This window comes from Numenius arquata, chromosome 3 (assembly GCF_964106895.1).
Source record: "Numenius arquata chromosome 3, bNumArq3.hap1.1, whole genome shotgun sequence".
Classification (NCBI taxonomy): domain Eukaryota; kingdom Metazoa; phylum Chordata; class Aves; order Charadriiformes; family Scolopacidae; genus Numenius; species Numenius arquata.
The window spans coordinates 55,496,895-55,517,538 of record NC_133578.1 but is presented as its reverse complement, the minus strand read 5'-3'; the positions used below and the strand labels follow the sequence as shown (position 1 = coordinate 55,517,538).

General features: G+C 40.7%; 1 protein-coding gene across 1 annotated transcript in view; it reads left to right on the top strand.

Annotated features, from left to right (window-relative positions):
• Positions 1-1,700: 1,700 nt before the first annotated feature.
• The window catches only part of RNF19A (ring finger protein 19A, RBR E3 ubiquitin protein ligase), a 57,535-nt gene continuing 38,591 nt past the window's right edge, over positions 1,701-20,644 (top strand). Inside the window, exons 1-2 of the mRNA XM_074145097.1 lie at positions 1,701-1,798; positions 4,876-5,035. The gene's annotated coding sequence lies outside the window, so the exon portion shown is untranslated. The remainder of the gene's footprint in view (positions 1,799-4,875; positions 5,036-20,644) is intronic.

The following is a 20,644-nucleotide window of genomic DNA, read 5'->3' as shown; positions in this document are numbered from 1 at the left end:
GCTGTGTTCCCCTCTTCGTTTTCTTTCTCTTATCCATCTCCGCTCTTGCTGTCCCTTTTTTCTCCCCTCATTTTATGAACTCCAGTTTTCTAATTCCTTTTCTCTGGACCAAATCTCATACATTAGAAAGTGGCCAAGACTTTACCCTGCAAACAGTTATATGTAACATTTTGCTGAATATCTTGTCCCGCTGACTACAATGGCACTACTCGCACGTCTTAAGCACCATGTAGATGTCTGCAGTGTTGGAGCCTAAATAACTCACTGGGCTATGGCCTTTTACGAGCAAAGAAGGGCTTGCGTGGTTTGTACATAATACACCAAAACTCCAGCATAATCTCATTGCTGTTATCCTCATTTTCCACTTCCCCTCCCTGTTTGTTGTAATTGCCTCTTCTGTCATTTCAGATTAAGTATCTCACCATGGAACGACTTGTCTTCACTGTTAATTTGGTGTACTGGAAGTACTCCTGTTGCCTTAAATGCAACTATGCACATAAATAAAGGTAAGTGTACGTGTAAGCCTTTAACAGACCCTACATTGCAAATCCCGCGGGAAAAGTGCGGTACATTTTAATCATTTTACAATATTTGCACACGTTAAATGCAGGTTGGGTAATTAGTAACTTTTTCCAGAGTAAGACCCGCTTAATGGAAGCATCACTCATCATATGTAAACACAGGATAAACTCCAGTTCCAGAGATGACATGAGACAGTACGAATGATTAAGTAGAGAAGAAGACAAAAAAAAAAAAAAAAAGCACACAATTTAAAACTAATGTAATATTCATGTGTGCAAACAATTCTTAAAACAGGCCAGTGGGCAGGGGCGAGGGATTCAGAGCTGGCCCAGAAGGGGAGGCGAGGAGCAGCGGGCAGGCTGCGGGAGAGGGCAGCAGCCGGGCCAGACTCCTGTCCCTGCAGAGGGAATCCCGTGAAAGGCGGGGACAAGGTCGGTGGCGAAAGGAGCCGGAGCAGCGGGCGGCACACCGGCACTTCAGCTGCGGGACGGCGGCGCCCGGGGAGCCGGGGCCGGCCGCGGTTACCCACGGAGAGCAGGGTCACGCCGTGGAGAAAAGTTGGGAGCTTCTGGGGAAGTTCTGAGACGGGGTCCCTTCCAAACGGCACGAAGGGCGGCGAAACGCGGAAACGTCTGCATTTCGGCGCACGAAATCGGGGCTGTGCTGTGTTCTACAGCACGCATCAGGGGGAGTGAATCAGCGTTCGGCGACATGACCCTACCGCAGCGCCTCAGCGCGCTCGTCGCCCCGCACGACTACGTTTTAACGGGTATGAAGTCCAGGGAACAATAAATAATTACTCTGCGCTGCCGCCGCTGCTCTCGGCACCGCTGCGGGCTGGCCGCCACCGGGAAGCCGACATACCGCTCCCCCCGCCCTGCCGGGCCGGGCCGGGCCGGGCCACCCCCGAGCCCGGGGGAAGGTCGCGGGTGGGGGGCGGGAGCTGAAACTCCCTCGATTCCCGGCGCGGCCGGGGCCCGGCAGCGCCCTGAAGGGAGCGCGGCGCCCGCCCCGCCCCAACCCCCGCCGGGGGAGGGCGCGGGGGCGGTGCCTCCGCTGCCGTGCGCGTGCGCTCAGCGCGTCGCGGAAACCAACCGCTCGGGCCCCGCCCCCCCCCTCGGCGGGCAGAGCCCCGCCCCGCCCCGCCCCGCCCGCGGCAGCGCCGCCCCCGCCGTTCCACACACACACACACACACACACAGACAGGGAGCCGCTTCCTGCGCGGGGCTGGGCCCGGGCGGGCGGAACGGCGCCGCTTCCTCCATCTGACTCGCAGGTACCGGGGGGCGTAGGCCGGCGGCGGGGCAGGGGGCACGGAGGGGCCCGGCAGCGCCGCGGGGCGTCCCCCGCCTCGGGCCTCCGGCGGCGGCCGGCAGCCGCCGCCCTGAGCGTGGCGGAGGGTGGGGGGGTGGAGCGGAGCCTTCGAGCCGGAGCCGCCTCTGGGCGGGGGACCGAGTCCGGGTGGGAGAGGATCCCGGCGGTTCCCCGTTGCGGCCGGGAGAGCCGCGGCCCAAGGGGTGTCCCGGAGACCGGGAGAGCGGGGGGGGGAGCCGGCGGCGTTCGCCGCTGCTCCTCACATTGCTGGAGGGTGAAGTCATTGTGCCCATTGTCTCCCCCTCGGTTTCCCCCGGGCGGAGCGAGGGGCCCGTCCCGCCCCGAGCTGTGGCGGAGGAGTGGGGCACGGCCGGCCTGGGCCGCCCCCCGCCCGAGGGGCTGGGAGAGCCACCGGGTGGGTTTCGCTTGGCCTCGGCGTGGCGGGTGGGTGGGCGGGGGTGTGCGGGGAGGAGCTGCCGCCCCCCGTCCGCCCGGGTGGGCCGCGGCGCCGCTGGGGGCCCCTCGGCGGGCGCCTCGCTCCTGCTGCCCGGCAGCGGCACCGGGCCGGCGGGGCCCTGGAAACTCTTACACTTGAACTTACAGGGCACGGGGAGAGCAGTGTAGGCAACTCCTGGGCCTTCAGTGCAGTCCGGGGGCAGGGCTGGCACACCTCCCAGCCGACAGTTTCTCGTTTACCTCTCAGTGCTCTGCTGTCCAACCCAGATCCGTGAGTCGGAGGAGTGGAGGGGTCTGGAGTGACCAGGGATATTGCATCTTGACTGTAAAGGCGGTGGGGGACAGCAGCGGTGATAACCGGCGTCTTGCCGAGTGTTTTCCCTGCACAGGTCCTTCTGCAGAGCTGGGAGTTTTCCACCTGGCAGTGTACTATACACACAGCATCTATTGCAGGCACATCTTGGAAGGATAGGGAAAAACGGGTAACAAAACAATCTGAAAGCCAGCGTGCATATAAGTGAGCTGAAGAGGTGATGGTTGGCAAGGTGTCCTTCTGCCTTTCCCACTTCTGCTCCAGTACTCTTCAACGGAAAGAGATGCGGCTTTGCCAAAGGGTTAGTAGTGGAGTAGAGTTATGGGGACATGCCAAAGGGACAGTAGTAGAATGCCGTTATTGCTGAGCAGAGAAATCAAAATTTGAAGCCTTCATGCCCTTGTGGTCGCTTATTGGAAATGTGCCCGTGTTTCCCTATGAGGAGCACAACAAATCTTGTTTCTGTTAAAATACTGTAGTTGGCATTGCAACTGATTAGTGCTTTATCTCGATTGTCATCAAGGACAGCATTATTTTTAAAAAGCAAAGGGTAATTTGGGAAATGGGACTTGCAGGATTTAATTCTGAGGACAAAACTAACCATAAATTCATTTTTAAAAATTCAAATTTTTTCCTATCAAGTTTTTTTTTTTTAATAATTCCTCTTTTGTCAGCAAAGAACTGTATTTCAGTACCTGATGAAATGTTTTTTACCAAGTTAATTGGAAAAGAAGGTTTTCAGTTTAATATTCAGGTCAAACTGAAGTATAAATTCTGAGTTGCCCAGCTAACAGAATTCATTTTCATGCTTAGAAATGATGGCTGTGTAACATTACTTAACAACTTCCAAAATGTTACCATTATTTAACTGTAAACATTTAAATGCTAGAACTTAAAGCTTTCAGAAAGCTGATTAAGCACTTTTTTTTTTTAAATTGCATGTGAACTAGGCATATTTGGTCCAGAAAATGAAAATGAAAGTTTCACTTTTGCATAATGGTAATAATGCTTCTCTTAAAAACTGGTTCAGTAAAAGGCTTACATATGCGTAATTCTTCTTTATGCGTATTTCTTGAAGTATGCCAGAGTTTCAACTGTGCTTTATACAATTCAGCATTTATAAAATGCTGAATTCTAGCTCTTATGTTTATGTTGTCAGCTATTTTTGAGTTTGAGGATATCAGATCATCATTTCTAAAAGAGGGAGTTGAAATGTTTATGTGTAGTTTTCTTCTCTCCCCTTCCCTTTAAATCTACCAGACAAATGACGCATTTCTTATATAGAGCGATTATCAGATTTTGATTAATTATGCTAGCTGAGGCTCAGGAGGAAGGAAGATGCTTGACAGATGTATTTGTTTACCTTCATAGTGTGTACAAATCCTGGTCTCTCTATTAGTAAATGAACCATTTAAACTCCCTTAGCTATGGGATTCCCAGTTATCATTAATATATGCATTAAGAAAGCTTGTTTTATGTTAATATTCTCAACCTGTGAAAGAACACAAGCCCTTGAATTCTTTTGGCAGTTGGGTAGAGCCTTTTGTGATTGAAAATGGTTTGGTTTTTTTTTTTTTCCCTCTTGCTAATTACTGGCACTTAGCTACTACTCCCCATGACATAAACTTCGGACTGAATTTGTTCAGTGGGTAGGTGATTCTTCCTAACGAGTCCAATTTGTTTTGTTTGGTTTGGTTTTTTTTTTTTTTTTTTTCTGTTTGCCTTGGGCCTTTATGATCCTTACTTAGGCTTACTAAAGTATTGCTCATTGAGATTTCACACCTGCCCCTCTGCTTTCCCAGCAAACAAAGTAGGATGCCTAAATCTTTTCACAGGACTTCTGAATCCTGGTTTGGAAATGCTAAGGAAGGTCTTTGAACTCTGAAGTACAACTATACTGTTCTGTACCACTGCCTTCTGATGGCCTTAAGCCAAGCTTGTGGTCTCCATTATGGGGTCAGTTTATTCTTGCCCATGGTCAGGCATCCATAATTAGCTTTGTGATTTGTTTTCTGAATTGTACGTAAACACCACATACCAGCCTCGTAGAATAAATTTTAATACCTGACTAGCATGGGTTGATGGATACGTGTTTTAGACTCTACTCTTCTTGGTGTGATTTCTGGTTTGTACCTTAGTTGTAAGTCAGTTTGATTCTTTCTTAGGGTCAGTAAATGCTCTTTGAAGGACTAATAAAAATAATCATTCTAACACTAGCTTATGCATAAAGAAGTTGATGTCAGATTTTTCTCTTTTTGCTTTTGTCTTAGCTCTTAAGTTTCCATTGTCCCTTCTGTGTTAACTGATGGAAGATCTGTAGCTGAACGTATTGGTGTACATAACATACCTTCAAGATACTGAGAATGGTGTGGGATCTTATATTGCTAAAAGCATCTGAATTGCACCTGGAGATAGACTTCCACCAAGAAGGTAAAAAGTTATGTTGAGTCTTAGAGAACTGCTTGCTTTTAGTACTGTTGCAGTGTATGATTTCTTTTTGTCCCCTGTAGGAAGAATATGGAAGAGGCTGTTATCACTACCTAGAAAACAGTTGGGTTTTTAAAAAAATGTTGCCATATTTTTCACAGGAGGAGACTTCCTTTTATTTCTTATTCTCTGAAGTGGAAGTTTTAGTCGTGATTTAGTCTAAATTTAGTTCTTTTCTAGTAGTTAGTCTTTTAAATCCTCAGTGAAATAATCGTTAAGGAAAAACTTAAACTTTTTTGTGCTGTATACAGATTAGATTTCAGATACTGGGTATTCTACTTTAACTCAGAAAAAAAATAAAAGTCCAAATAAACAACTGTGACTTTGAACTAACGAGTAGAAGTCAGCGTAGAATTTCAGTCTTCCCTCTTAAGTATTTACTTGAACATTACTTCAGAAGATTTCTTCAGACACTTTTTTTTTTTTTTTAAATTTAGTTTATTTCTCAGTGCTTTGTGGTAAGTCATTATATAAGTAAGTATTTAGCCTATTGCTGATAGCCGTGGATTGACAGTTTTATTCCAAGCTTCTTTAAACTAAGGTGTACCTCATTATCACAAATATTCTTGTAAGGTTATTTTTTAGTTGATGAGAAGAGACTTTGCGGAAGAGACTTTGCTCATCGTGAGTCATAAGGCGACTTAGTCTTCTTTCTTCAGTGATCTGTGGTTGTTCCATGTAAACTTACGGCAGTTCTCAGGCACTGCCGAATAGTGGTTTACCTTGGTTTTGTTTGCTTGTCCCTCTCTGCCACGGGTTGCTTGTTTTTCCTTTGTTTCCTTCTCTGAATTGTGCGATGTCATTTGTGATACCATCCTTAGGTCTTTCTTCATTAAGGCATGTGACGAGGGTCTTGACTGTCTTGTTTTGCTTCACTTTCATGAAGTCGTGGCATACTTCTATGAAGAATTAACCTTACCTTGAGGTTTATCCATGAAATAAGAAAAAAAAAATAGGAGTGCTTCTATTACTTTTTTGCAATGGAAAGATTACTGTAGGCTTTGCCACTCTTTAACTGTGGTCTGAAGTCAGTCACCTGCTGGTGACTATTAGTATCTTGTTGGACAGGTAGCCAGAACACTGCAACTGTAATTGCCATTTACAAGACAAGAATGGCTGTAGAATTTCTTTTTTTGAAGGGTGCATTTCCAACAAGCTCACTTCACATCTAGATATATTGCACCAGTCTGGAAAGATGATAAAAGAGTTGCTTTAACCCAAGCAACTTAGTGAAGGACCTAATGAAATGAGCTTAAATAAAAGTTACATATACACAGGTGTTTCCTCGTGCATTAAAACTTCCTCTCTCTAGAGGCCAGCATATCCCCTAATGATGTCTTCTGCAAGATGCCCTTCAAACATCTTGCTGAAATAAATGTTTGTACCAGTTCAATTTCGTATAGTCACTTGTTTTTGCTTCCGAAGTAGAGCACAACTCTCTTAATGCAAGTATCCTGTTATTGTTCAGCACAAACTGTCATTGTGGGACTATGTCAGTTCTGTTCTGTTTCCATTTATAGTTGAGACAAATTACTGTTAAACAAACATTTTTCCATAGGTCCTTTAGCTGTTCCCGTAAGGCAGATTAGAGCTTTTACTCTAAATTGGAGGCCCTGGCTGTCCCCTTCAATTGTTCCATTTAGTGAATGAAGAACTGCTTCAGCGAGAGGACTAACTCTGGAGAAACGGTCTGCAGTAAGAATCATGTTGCTTTGTTCTCATTGTGTTTCACTGATGCTGCATATCCTTAATAAATACAAGCATCAGTTTTAAGTTTCTCAGTTAATGATCAGATTTTTCATGTAAAACCAAACTCTGCAAGCCACATTGAGTTAATGAAGTTCTATTTTTATCTGGAAATGCTTAATCTATAAGACAGTTCCAGCTATACTGTTTAGTTCACTGTGTAAGACTTCTGGTGATACAAATTTACCTTATGTGTGTTTTCAAGAAATGGTTTGTAGGGAGTGCAAAATGGTCCTGAACCTCGGGGAATCCTACTGAATAGTGGAGGTTCAGGTGGGACTGAAGACTTTAGTTGAGGCATGGGGATTTACAGTGCTACCTGGCTAGTGGTTTGGATATGATGACAGCGCTAGTGTTGCTGCATATTGTTTTTATTTCAAAATATTTATATAAAATAGCCTTGTTAACTGATGCACTTGGGCAAATAACAGTTTGTCTTAGTACCATAACGGTTGTGTTCCAGAGGAAAAGGCTATTGGTGGTGCCATGCCTAAATGCATCCATTCATCCATTTCCTCTGCTGAAAGTACTTGGTGCCAATATATTTCAGTGAAACTGGGGAAGGGGAGGGATGTTTTGGTAGATCTTCTGCAGTATTGTCATTCAGAACTCAATCTCTGGAAGAAACGTTTATACCTTTTTTTAGGAAATAAAAGGCTTTTATTCTGTCTAAATTAGATAGTTGATGAGTGCTTTGGGCTTTTTATGACCTGAAAATTGGGGGCCCCTATGCTTAGCCCATATTCAGTGCTGCAGGTCTTCCTTGTATCAAGGTGTAATTGTACCTTAAGAGTAAATGTTTTAGTAAGTATTAACTGAACATCTGTATGGGGACTGTATATAAAGTGAAGATGCTGACAGAGGGTGGTTGTTGCAACATACTGTTTAGCTTTTGTCCTTTGTATCAAAATGTTTTATGTAAGGAGCACCCAATTGTCCCTCAAACATCTAATAGTGGAAGAACATTTAGATGGGAATAAATAGTGGCTGTAGTGAGACCACTCAGCTGGCAAAGGTGAAATCTGCTGAGAAACTTTTCCTTCTGCTTGGCTGTTGGGAAGTATCTTACTTTGAGTCTGCCTTTCATTTGTCCGTAATAAGCAATCTAATATGGTGATCAGTGCAAAGAAATGTAGCTGCAAGATGAAACGTGTTCAAGGTGAAAGACTTGTTTAGAATGTGTACTGGAAAAATAATTTTTATCAAAGATTTCTCCACTGTGTGTCCTGATGGAGGAACTCTGTGTTCCTCTATCTTAAGTCAAGTATAATCAGAATAAAGCCTTTAAAATCACTCCTTTTTTACTGAGCTGAAGACCTTGCTTCAGTTTCCTGAGAAGAGCAGTTACCTTCTCAGTTTCATTTTACCTGTAAAGCTGCATCTGATACTTTTTGTTTGACTTTGCATTTTCAAAAAAAGGAGTCAAGCTTTTCTTTATATGACATTGCTAAAAATACATCCTGGGAGACCAGGAGCCCTTTTACTCAGGGTCAGAGATGGAGGTATCAAACTTCTAGGTCCTTTTTAAGCAAAGGGATCTTTAGTGCTTTATAGCCTGTGAAGCCAGGCTGTTGCTTTCCTGAACTGTAAGATAGTGCCGTCAGTGCAAGTATGTCTGTGGGACAGCATAGAGAAGAAACCTGCAAAGCTATTGTGCTCACTATTTCTTTTAATTTCACAACACCATGGTTTTAAACCATCTCCATTTGGACAGAGGGATTTTTTTGTATCTAGTGACCAAAAATATTTTCCTCCTTAAGTTCCTACCTGACTAGTTGCTTTTTTTCCCCTTTCTTTCTTCCTCTTCCTGTTCCTATTTGCTGTTGCTTTTTTGCCTTTTTTTTTTCTTCTCCTTTATGTGGCATTATGCTTTTGTTCACTTTGTGGTGGTGGTGCATAGCTGTATAAAAGTAGACTTTGCCTTCTGTGACCTGACACCAGGCAGAAATTCAGCCAGGGTAAGAATAGAAGAGAGGCCTGTAAGCTCAGCACAGGAGTCCCGAGTCTTTCCATTATTAACAATTAAAGATGATTCCAAGATGAATTAGGTAATGGATTAACTAACTAATGAAAAGAGAACAAGGATAAACAAAGAGAAAGATCCTGCCTTGCAAGAATTCAGATTATTAGGATTACATGCTGCCTGTCTGTCTGGGAAAGGACGAACAAGCTCCCCTGTGTTCATTGTCAATTTAGTTAGTAGAGAAAGTACATGATGTGCCGGATAAACTTATCTTTTGCTGTTGAATTGAAGATTTGCAAGGAGGTGTTGTTTACTGGGGAATAGGTTAAGAAATAGAAGCATCCTGTTTAGTCCTGCCCAGCGGCGTTACAGCTTTTTTCTCTATAACAGTAAGCAGTGAAAACTGTTTCTTCCCACCTCCTACACCCTGCCCTAATCAACATAATATCGTGGCTGGATCTAGACCAAGAGGAGTTGTTTGAGTAACATATGAAGACAGCGACGGTTTTGTTTTCATTGTAGCTTTTTTCTGTTTTGTTTCTGAGGTGCTGCTGGATTTTTTTAGGGCTATATAATCATATCCGTGTTCTTATCTCAAAGGTCATACAATGTTACCTTTCTGTTTTCGGAGTAACATATAGTTTTGAAGTCACAATTTCAATGTAAATCATCTCCCACAAACTGTGGGGTTCTTTGCACTCTATGCCTTTTAAAGCCATTATACAGAAAATGGCATATGCCCAATTAATGTGAAGCCACAGTATGCAGCATTTGTGGTACGGATTCCTTGAACCTTTTGTAAATTTGCTTTTGTTCATCTCTGGTGGTTAAAAGTAAAAATAATAAGGAATATGTATTTTGATACGGTTGGCGTTCTTCCTGAAATGTGTGAAAACACACCTCTAAGAGTAGGCAGAAGAATAGTTTTGTTGTGCTAAAAGTCATTCAGTAAGAGGACAAATTAGAACTCTGAAAGGAGGGAGCTTCCAGTTGGCAGTACAGTGAGGAAAAAATGCAACACTTTCTATAAAGCCTTAGTAGATTGATGCTTTTATCTGCAAACAAGCAATGTATGTACTGACGCTCTCTGTAAAATGTAGTCCTTCTGAAGTTAGAACTACTCACCTTTAAAGTTCAGCTCTCTGAAATGTGTGCTTTGTTTGTACAGTATTACTGTAGACTACTAACTGAATATGGGTGGTTCTACAATATTTGGTGATGAAGATAAAACCTTGTTGTGGTGATTTGATTTTCTTCAAAAAAGGGGGGTTATTAGATTTACCTTCATTATGACATAAGTGTCAAGTCATCAAAGTAGTTGACTGGAGTATGGCTTTGAGCAAGTATTGTCTAACTCAGTATGTACTTGCGATAATTTTAACTTCTCTAATGGGCATTCTGCAAAAAAGTGTATTTTGTAGGTGAAGAATGGCTCAGGTTTTAATAGTGTGTAGAATGCAAAACATCTGTCTTTCTGTTGTAAAGTCAAGGAAGATGCCTTTAGGATGCTGGTAGGTTTTGGGGTTTGTTGGTTGGTTGTTTTTTTTCCCCCAGAAACTGTGATAATGAGTGCACTAGAAATACTAGGAACAGGTAGGAATGGCTTCTGCAGTAATTAGATGACTGACTTGCCCTGGTTTTGTAGTGGTGAAGGATTGCACATGTCAATAAAGTGAAATTGATTCTGCCATTGCATGCAGTTTACTGTCATTTTAAGGTTTCAGGTCAAATTCTCAAACATAAGGAAATGCTAGAATTAAGGTTGAAGAAGCAACTATAGTTTTATCACCTTTTGTGCCTGCCTTTATTAAGTTATAGTCCTTAATTATACAGCTCTGTTTTTTTGGGTCGTTTTTGTTCCCCAGAGAAGCATTTGTCAGAATACATTTGCCCTGTCCACTGGGGAGTCCATCTAGCTTGGGCAGCAATAAACCTAGTCTCTAGGGTAATTGTTCCCTTTAAAATAAGTTTGGAGATACAATGCAACTAAAGCAGAAGACTGAAAAGTTTTTCTTCTTGCCTGATGAAGGCATCTGAATCCTGGCGATGTGGTATCAGTGGTATGTCTTGGTTTAGGGGGATGGGGGATTGGTGTATGTGCATGCAATTGATACTGCAGTTACCTTTGAACATATAATTTGCTGTGTAATATAGCCTGAAAGAAATTACCTTCTTGGGTATCTCAGATCAGGCACCTGAGATTGGTAAATAAATCTATCCTTAATTATATACTTTATTATTATATCTGTTAATAGAGATAATAACCATGCTACTTCAATGGGTTGAATATAATATTTGACTATTTCAGCAATATTAATCTAGCATATCAGTGCTCTGCAATGACCTATGATAAAATCAATTCCTGCTTTCAATGTAGCATTATATGCAATATTTTATTTTTTTTAAGACAAGGGGCACAATGAGTACGAACAAATAAAATACTGAGTACTGACCTGATAAGTGCAAACCTGGCAAAGATTCTATTGGGGGGAAAGGGATAAAAGCCATGCAATTAAACCATCATAATGTATTTCAGCACTCATTTCCAAACTCCAGGGCTTAATTCTGTTTACTTGACTAAGTTATTTCTAATGTAGTTTGTGTGCTGTTTCCTAGCTGTTAAAAATAATAATAGCCATCATATCAGCAGGTTTGGAAGCTACTCACCAGGCAGACCGCTGCTATTTGAGCTAGTGGCATCTAATAATACTCTGTCATGCTTTATAGGGATCAACCCTAGACAGTATGATGCATGTGCTTATGCAGAGGGTTTTATGGATGTCTTTGGACTGTGGAGGATGAGCTCTAGAGGAAGACATGCTTTGACAGTACAAGCCGCTTTTGCTGCTTTTTTATTTGTCATCAGCAATGTACCTTTTACTTTCTGCATAGTTAGTGTTTTACCCAAATCCTTCTATTCACATTTAGTCAGTCATGATTTTTGTTAGGCAGATATCTTAGTCAGTCTGAAATCATACCTTTTTCAATACCTAATCTGATGTCTTTCTCTCCTGTCCCTTTTAGATGCTCCCCTCTCTCTCTTCCCAGCTCAACTACTCTTTGTAGGGTCTCTTTGTTATCTTCACCCTGTGCTTGTTAGCTTGGTTTTTCTCTAGTGTTTGTGACCAGCCAGTCAGTTCTCCTGCCTCACTGGGTTTTTCATGAGATATATTGTCTCTGTTACTTGTGCTAGAGTTTCCAGATTACTTCCCTGAACAACTCCTGTTGGCCTCACTCTGCAATCCCTGTTTTTTCTTAGATTTTTCTCTCTGGCAGTCTCTGATGGAGTCTCTGTTCAGCTGTCCTGTTTTGGTGCAGACTTCAGTTGCCCTTCTGGCAGTCACCACTTCCATTGTTAGAATTAGGCAAGTTTGGTCTATATACATTCTTGTTTTCATCTACTCTTTCCCCTCAATCCCCTTCTTTCCATGAGTTTAATCCTCTGGATTAATGAGCAATCTTCTACATTGCTATTACTTAGTAGTGGGATCTTGGAAAGGATAAGACAACTTCCTACCTTTATTTTCTGGTACATTGAGCCATCATATTGTGCACCTGGAAGTGAAAGGAACATTCTGTTTGATTCCAGGCTGGATCAAGTTCAGGAGAGATTTTAGCAGATAAAATCATAGAATGGTTGGAGTTGGAAGGGACCTTAAAGATCATCGAGTTCCAACCCCCCTGCCCTGGGCAGGGACACCTCTCACTAGACCAGGTGGCTCAAAGCCCCATATATGCTCTTTGCTGAAAATAATGTATTATTCTTCTCCCATTCCCAAAAACTTGCAAGCATGGCTATATTCATATTGCTGGAAGTCTGATAACATGCTACATCCTAGATACACAGGTCAGAATTCAAATTCCAGCTTCAAAGTGTGCTAATGCTAAACCTTTCCAGAGAAAATACTGCAAGTTTTAGATTTGTTTTCTTTTATAAGATAATTTTCTTTATTAAAGTGTTGCATGTTTTTGGGGTTTGGGTTTTTTATTTGTTATTGACTTAAGTAGTTTGGTTGAAATAAGAGCACTGAAGATTTAGTATGTAACTTTTCAGCCCAGTTTGAGAAGTTTCTATGCAGATTTGATATGGTTAGGCAATAATAGCATTACTAGCCTTTCTTTTAGCAAGGAATCATTGTCTTTTGAAATAAATGACTTAACTGTAAAAATTTTTGAGTCACAATGCATTTAACTTCTTATTACTTTGGTTTCTGTTTTCAACAGCACGCTTATATTTTTCCAATTTGACTTAATCTGACTGTCTGCTTACATTGTCCTCCCCCATAACATCTGCTGTTTAACCATTAGGTGCTACATCTATCCTTGCTTTAAGCCTGCTGCTGCCTTTTGTAGGACTGTGGTACTCTTTCATGTGCTGCTTGTATCTGGCCTGTAGAGTAAGGGCTGGTAGACGGTTGCCTTTGGGGAGTTTGTCCCATAGAATAGTGTAGCAAGCTACTTTGGAAGCTTAGCTGCTGTCATAAGCACATTGTTAATTTAGCAAATAACTGCAGTGGTTTAAAATCTTAAACCTTTTACCACCTCGTATTTATTAATGTCCTCCTACAGGCATGAATATAATGAAATGTATGCCCTTGCTTCCATCAAATCTGGAGATTTAGCTTAAACCTATCTTACAGGCAGTTTAAACTGAGTATCTGACCTCACTCTGAAGGGGGCAGGGTGGCATTTCTGCTGCAGGGTAGGTTAACCCACAACAGAGACAGCACGGACATTTACTTGTATTAACTTAAACCTTTAAGCTAGTTCGGTAGGGGCTTCATCTGTAGGACTCTCAAACTACATAGTGAAGCTTACTGGGAGAGCCCCTCTATACCAGAGCCTCTTGTTCTGGACATTGGATTGCATTTCCTTTAGTATTCAGCATTTAAAATCCAGGGAAATAACTTTGTATCTACATCCCTGTAGAACTCATCTGCTGTGTTTCTGTCTGCATTGAGTTGCTTTGTGAATTGTTGTAGGAAATTTTATTAAAATAGAAGAAAAAAAACCACCTGCTGTCATGTTGCTAGGTATTTTACCAGTTAATTGTAGTGATGTTGAGATTTTGTTCTTCATATATTTACAAATTGAAGTGACATCGGTGTTTTGCTGGCACTGTGATCACTTAATTTTGTGCTTAGGGCCATAGCACAGTGCTTGCTAGTACTGTAGAACAGTACACTGTGGTTGCTTTCCTTTTGTAAAGTAGTAAGATTAATATTAAAGTTTATGTTCTAGTAAGTAACTTTAAGAAAATGTTTGAAAGATCACTGTGCTGACATAAAGTTCCTTTTTAAGACTCTTGAATAGCATGTCAATGAAATTATACACCTGCTTCCTCTAATGTATTTGTGTAACTATTTTCTTTGGAACTGTAGGAGGAAATAAATGGTTTCAAATAAACGGTGAAGCTCCTGACTTCAAAGAACTTCCTTCAAAAGTGAAATAACTTCACTTTCCTTTCTCAAATGAATAAAATACAAACATACCTTGCCTTGTTACATTTTCTTATCCATGTGTATAAATCTACAGAGATTTTCATTTTGGGTCATCTATAGGAAAAGAATTATTAGTATAGGACACCTTGAATTAGGTTACAGTAAGAACATAGTTTAGTGGTGGACTTGGTAGCGTTAGCTTAATGGTTGGCCTCGATGAATTTAAGGGTCTTTTCCAACCTAAATGATTCTGTGATTCTGTGAATTAGTGTTGGAAAAGATTTACTGGATTTATTCTCATCTGTTGCATGTCATTATTACAGTGATGTAAAAAGAAAAGTTCTCCTTGGAGATGATCTCCCTGGATGAGAAGAGGCAATACAGCTAAATTTTTCTGCAGTGATGCTGCTGGGCAGTGTCTTTTCTTCTTCAATGACTGCTTACCTAGAGTATCCCAAAAATAGACTAGATAGCATTTGTTCTCATGCTCTGCTTAACCAGGACGTTACTTAAGGAATATAATTAAAACATAATAGTTTTCACTGGCAAAGGCTGTTTAATTAGGATGCATGCAGATATCTGATCTTCAAATAAGCTTATATATACACACAGATCAAATGTTTGAGTGTTGGACACCCATTTGTTTTCATTGTTCTTAATATAACTACAGTATTGAATGCTCCTGAAATTGTCTTGTTTAGATTTCATTTCTTCTGCAAATCTGACCTGTGAGGACTGCTTTCTCCCATCCTCTTAGGGTACTGAGTATGTGTACTCTTGCTGTGTTTATAAGTGTATGTTTAGTATTTTCAAAAACTTGGTTTGCTTTGGTCTGTTACCAAAACTCTTTATTAAAGTGTGCTCCTTTAGTATTATGCTCTGTAATACAATGCTTTCAGCAATCTCCTGGAAATAACATAATTTCTAAGATTTCTATCAGTTCAGATATACTTCACAGCATTTTTTTTGGTAGGTTCAGAGAAACATTTTCCAAGTCCATGATTAGTAAAATATTTTATTCTGATTGACAAGCCAGACCAGGTGTGAATTACATATGAATACAAATAGGGTGTTTTATATACCAAATGCTCTCCCTAGGTCAGTAATTGGTCTGACTTCCTCTTGCTTTTAATCAGGGCATATTATTAAATGTTATAGCATCAAAATCGTTAAATTACTGGAAAAAAATCCCTATCACAGCTAGATAAATACTTTGTTTCATTGGAATAAAGTTACTTTAATTCTTTTTTTAAGGAAGCTTTTCTTCACAAGCTTCTTTACTGGTTAGAATAGGTTAGTATGCTTGCATTGTAATAAAGTACATTGCTTTCCATCCTGTATTTGGGATTTTGGGACGGATTTTTTTTTTTTTGATGAAAGTATTCGTTAGAAAACTGAAATACTAATGTATATTTATATGGCCATAACTCTTTAACTTCAGGGTTATTTGTTTGGTTCAACACTCTTAACAAGCTTGTTCCAGATATGAGGAAGTTTGCATTCCTCACCAAAAATTGTATACTTTTTTTTTTTAAAAGGCAGATTTGAATTACTGGAGCATCTGGCATCCAAGGCATCAGCTTAAAAAATTTCCTTCTTGCCAGTTGGTAAACTAATGAGGAAAAAAATAAGATTTAGAGTAAAAATAATTCTTTTGAATAACTGTGTCACTATTACAATATTAGATAATTTTTTCTTTAATTCGGTGATTTTGATAAAACGTTTGGGCTATTTTAGATGTTATATCTAAATTTGACACTATCCCATACAACATCTCTGTCTCTAAATTGGGGAGACATGGATTTGACCAATGGCTTGCTCAGTGGATAAGGAACTGGCTGAATGGTCACACTCAAAGATTTGCAGTCAATGGCTCAATATCCAAGTGGCAAGCAGTGATGAGTGGTGTTCCTCAGGGGTCAGTACTGGGACCAGTACTATTTAACATCTTTGTTGGTGACATGATGTTGGGATTGAGTGCACCTTCAGCAAGTTTGTCGATGCCACCAAGCTGTGTGGAGTGATCAACATGCTGGAGGGAAGGGATGCCATCCAGAGGGACCTTGATAGGCTTGAAAGGTGGGCCCGTGCAAACCTCATGAAGTTCAACAAGGCCAAGTGCAAGATCCTGCATGTGGGTGGGCAACTCCAAGCACAAGTACAGGCTGGGCAAAGAATGGATTGAGTAGCCCTGAGGGGAGAGACTTGGGGTTGTTGGCGGATGAGAAGCTCAACCTGAGTCAACATTGTGCACTCGCAGCCCAGGAAGCCAACTGCATCCTGGACCACATTAAAAGAAGCGTGGCCAGCAGGTGATTCTGCCCCTGTACTCTGCTCTTGTGAGATCCCACCTGGAGTACTGCATCCAGCTCTGGAGCCCCCAAAATAAGAAGGTTATGGACCTGTTGGAGTGGGTCCAGAGGGGGGCCACAACAATGATTGGAAGGATAGAGCATCTTTCTTATGAGGACAGTCTGAGAGAGTTCAGCCTGGAGAAGAGAAGGCTCCAGGGAGACCTTATAGCAGCCTTCCAATATCTGAAGGGCGCCTACAAGAAAGCTGGAGAGGGACTTTTTACAAGGGGATATAGTGATAGGATGAGGGATAACAGTTTTAAACTGAAAGAGGGTGGATTTAGATTAGATATTAGGAAGAAATTCTTTACTGTGGGGGTGGTGAGGCACTGGACCAGGTGCCCAGAGAAGTTGTGGATGCCCCATCCCTGGAAGTGTTCAAGACCAGGTTGGATGGGGCTTTGAGCAACATGGTCCAGTGGGAGGTGTCCCTGCCCATGGCCAGGGGGTTGGAACTAGATAAACTTTAAGGTCCCTTTCAACTCAAACCATTCTTATGATTCTGTGTAATCAGAGGTCAATATGGAAATAGCAGGGAGTTACTTCATCCCGTGCTGTAATGGAAAATGAAGAAAGGGAATTTACCTCTGAGTCAAGTTGTGGTTCTTGGTTTAACTGTGCACACCTGATCAGGTATCTAAGAAATCTTAGTAATGGGAAGAGTATCAGAATATTCTTGTATCCTTTTTTTGTTGTTGTTGCAGCTAATATCATGATTGACAGGAGGTCAGATTTCCCTTTTACCTTTAAACAAAACCAAACCAAATTCAAGTCCCTTCTGCAGCCCAGACTTGGTTTTGGACAGAAGTTATGCATTGGGTTAGGGAGACACATTCATTTCTGACCCCTGCAGGTGGCCGATGAAAACTTTGCAGCCTGAGATTAAATCACTGAAACAGATAGCAGTGTCAGCTGAAAGACATTCAGCGTACTCCAAAGGGATTTTATCACAAGTTTAATAATGCCTCACAAATGAGAAAAAAGTATGCTGTCAGTTTGCTGTAAAATTTATTATTGAGACAAAAACTATACCTGGTCGGGATGCAGTTTTGTTTGTTTTTTCCCCTGTAGACTAATTTTGATTATTGGGTATAAATATTTTATGTTTTAGTCCACAGTTGAAATTCAAGTGATTACTATGGTATCTAGTTGGGGTTATATAGTATATAGTGTGTATGTGTATGTATGTGTATATATATATATTATAGCCTGGTTCTCTTCTTCTGTGTATGTAATTAGACAGCTGTCTTAATATGCTGTGACATCCTGAGTCAAAATAATCTGGTTTTTCACTGCAATTTAAATTTTTTGTGGAAAGACATTTTCTTGAATAGTTGGCTTTTCTATCTTTTTTTTTTTTTACATGGTTATTTTTTACTCCTTATTTAAGAGATGGGACAGTCCAGAAGAAGCGATGCTCAGGGATGGCAGGATTTTGTAGTTGCACAAGAAGGTGATTTCAGAAATTGAGGTTAATTTTTGTTGTTGTTGTCATTGTATCTTATTTCTTAATGTTCATTGAAGGAAGTCTTACTGCATTTACATGCCACTATCAACAGTGTATCTGTAAAACGGAGGGCCAGAGTTGTTCGAAATAAAGCCTGTCGTGTGACAAAGCTGGAAAGAAAACGAAGGGTTTGCTGCAATTTGGCTCTGATGTTTATTTGGCAGCCCTCCCGCCTTTTCCTATCTTGGCTGCTATTCCATCAGTCAGTGCACTTATATATGGATTGCTTAAATTCTATTTTTTCAATAGCCAGCAGAAAATGTGATGCATCAGAAAGCATATCACAGGTCTCTTCCATAGTCTGTAATAAAGAAAAAGACCCAAATTTGTTTTCCTTTTCTGAACAATCCATAGTTACTCTACTATCTATTAAAATCATGATTATTTTTTTTAGATCAATTTGTCTACTGAAGTTCCTGTCACTTTAAAAAAAAATGAGTCTTATGTAAGACCAAAAAATTTCATGGTGTTTCTTCTCAGGGTTTATTATTTCAGTCTGATTCATTTCCTGTTTTTCTGCTAATGCACTGACAAAAGCAGAAACAAGTATGCTTCAACTGTTTGTAAATCTAGAAAATATGTAATTTGCTGTATTATAAGTGGCTGTGTGTGGCTGTAAATAGTGCAGAGATTTATACAGCACTTCCCTCTGTCAGTCCCTGGTCATGCACTTGCTTCCCTGGCTAACCCCGCTGCTCCAAGGCTTCACATCTCTTGGCGGCAATTCTGTTCAGATATGAGAAAGATGAAGATAAGTTAGAACTTCTCATATTATAACATGAGAACAAGGAGATAATCAGTGAGATTAGCAGCAAATTAAATATCGATTTTAAATGAGTAATTTTTTTGCACTGTGTTTCATTAGGCTGTTGAGCTCATTACCATAGACTTTCTTGGGGATTCACAGCATTAAGAGAGAGATTTGATATTTATATGGATGGCAATATAGAAAGTGCTAGAATATGCTGGCAGGGAGATAAACTTACTTTTTGGATTTGAAAGCAGCGTGATGAGTTAAGAGTTCACGTTTAAGGCATGGGCCCAGTGGGAGATTTCTTTCACCCTCATCTGCGCCATGGAGTCTTACATGCTCTGGACATGCGATCCTTTACTCATGAAATCCAGCGTAACTGTTCTTATGTTCTGGTGAACTTTGAGGGTAGTTGGGAATGTCGATGATTATTCAAATGACAATGTGATTTTTTCATGGTTACTGATACCTTGAAATGTATTAAAATTGTAACATTTTAATACATTCTTATAAAATTTATGATGTTTGAGTTAAATATAGATTTGTCTTTATATGATATATATTAAAGGGATATTGAAAAAGCGTGTCTTACATAAAAGCTAAATCCCGTTCCTTTCAAGCAAATGCCTGGAAAAAGACAAACACTTCCAACAGGGTATTTTTTAATGATAATGTAGTTCATACTGTAAGTCACAAATTTATGAATTAGGAGACAGTTGAAAGTTTGCCGTTTCTTTTACAAAGCATAATCAAATGAAGTAATTGCTTAAATGACTTTTTAATTAAATTTGGGATTACGGTAGTCTAGTATTTAAATCCTTTTCAAACTTGTATTTCAGAATTAGTATGAGTGATAGTATAGCAGGCTTTGTCTTGTGTTTATTTCTCGGTTAGGGAAGACTTTTGAGAAGCAAAAGCAAGGTCTTAATTTAAATACTTTTTATAGTGAGCTTTTCTATGTGTCGATTAAGTTTTACTAGGTGCTTACTTTTAGACAAAATTTTCTATAGTTACCAACTTTTTCCTGTTATAGTTTATGAAGTTAGTACTGGAGGTGTCATTAAGTTCTTTGGGATTATGTTTGTCCTTTTTTATCACGTATTTGCCTTTCCTTCTAGATATGAGGGTCCTTCAAGGATGAGAAAAGCATACTCTTGAATGGCATTAAATACCTCCAGGCTACCATTCAGACTGTGTATTTTGCTGAGCAAAGAAAAATTTAAGGGCTTTTTCTTCAGTGATGTCTGTCATACGGAGGATATTGTAGTGTAAAATGACCAGCGGATAAAGGGAAGAAACATAATCTTTTTGTACTGGCATAGTCTATGGATATTTGAGAGAGACCATGGGGATATGTGTGATGGAGGAAAAAACATACTTTATTTCTACTCCAAATGGTGGTGGGATTTATAAATGTTTTTGAGGATAGACTCGGGGACGAGAGACCAGACTGGTGTCCATATATTAGAGTACAAGTAAATGAGTGCAAGTTGTGAAGTGGCTTAATGCTTAGAAGCTCAGATGTAGGAGGCTGCCTGTTCGTGCGATCTCAGGCTAACTGAGATAAGACACGTTCTCCTGTTCTGTGCATTGTCTGTGTGAGAGTTTGGCAAGTCACATTACCTGTTTGCCTCAACCTCCTATCTGTAAAAATAAGAGCAATGCATCCTTTCTCTCCATGCTGTGTTTTTAGAATTTACACTATATACAGAAAGACACAATTACACATATGCTAAGTGTATGATGTAGTGGAAATGGCCTCGGTAGCTATTAATTTTGACTGGGGCCAC